General features: G+C 46.8%; 1 pseudogene; it reads left to right on the top strand.

The window, feature by feature from the left end:
* LOC115936290 (olfactory receptor 7E24-like) lies at positions 1 to 1,109 on the top strand (annotated as a pseudogene).
* Positions 1,110 to 1,340: the final 231 nt, after the last annotated feature.

Below are 1,340 nucleotides of genomic sequence, written 5' to 3'. Positions count from 1 at the left end.
GTGAATTGCTTGCATCCAGCATTAAGGGCTGGTTTTTATCTTTTATTTTTCCAATCCTCTTTCCTTCTCAAGGAGTCCAAGACACACAGAGCCACGGAATCTCACAGATGTCTGAGAATTCCTCCTCCTGGGACTCTCAGAGGATCCAGAACAAAGCGAGGACCCTCGCTTTGCTGTCCCTGTCCCTGTCCATGTATCTGGTCATGGTGCTGAGGAACCTGCTCAGCATCCTGGCTGTCAGCTCTGACTCCCCCCTCCACACCCCCATGTACTTCTTCCTCTCCAACCTGTGCTGGGCTGACATTGGTTTCACCTCGGCCGCGGTTCCCAAGATGATTGTGGACATGCAGTCGCATAGCAGAGTCATTTCTCATGTGGGCTGCCTGACACAGATGTCTTTCTTGGTCTTTTTTGCATGTATAGAAGGCATGCTCCTGACTGTGGTGGCCTATGACTGCTTTGTAGCCATCTGTCGCCCTCTGCATTACCCAGTCGTCATAAATCCTCACGTCTGTGTCTTCTTCGTTTTGGTGTCCTTTTTCCTTAGCCTGTTGGACTCCCAGCTGCACAGTTAGATTGTGTTACAATTCACCATCATCAAGAATGTGGAAATCTCTAATTTTGTCTGTGACCCCTCTCAACTTCTCAAACTTGCCTGTTCTGACAGCGTCATCAATAGCATATTCATATATTTCGATAGTACTATGTTTGGTTTTCTTCCCACTTCAGGGATCCTTTTGTCTTACTATAAAATCGTCCCCTCCATTCTAAGGATTTCATCGTCAGATGGGAAGTATAAAGTCTTCGCCACCTGTGGCTCTCACCTAGCAGCTGTTTGTGGATTTTATGGAACAGGCATTGGCGTGTACCTGACTTCAGCTGTGTCACCACCCCCCAGGAATGGTGTGGAGGCATCAGTGATGTATGCTGTGGTCACCCGCATGCTGAACCTTTTCATCTACAGCCTGAGAAGCAGGGACATACAAAGTGCCCTGTGGAGGCTGAGCAGCAGAACAGTCGAATCTCATGATCTGTTCCATCCTTTTTCTTGTGTGGGTGAGAAACGGCAATCACATTAAATCCCTACATCTGCAAATCCTGCCCCTTAGTCACATTATTTTTGTGGCTTGATGGCTTTTATTCCTTTCCACATTTCCTTTGTGAATATTGCTTTCTTCGTTATGCCTTTCACTGGAATGGGTGAGGATTCTGGGATCTTTGTTTAGCAGAAACCTCATGACAGAATCCTCTATACCTAGGCGGCCTCTTTTAGTTTCTGAGCAATAACCCTGTCATCCAGGTGGAATCACAACCATCCTTTTACATACATGAAGTCCTCA

Source organism: Gorilla gorilla, chromosome 9 (genome assembly GCF_029281585.2).
Source record: "Gorilla gorilla gorilla isolate KB3781 chromosome 9, NHGRI_mGorGor1-v2.1_pri, whole genome shotgun sequence".
Taxonomy (NCBI): domain Eukaryota; kingdom Metazoa; phylum Chordata; class Mammalia; order Primates; family Hominidae; genus Gorilla; species Gorilla gorilla.
This window is presented reverse-complemented; position numbering and strand designations above follow the sequence as displayed.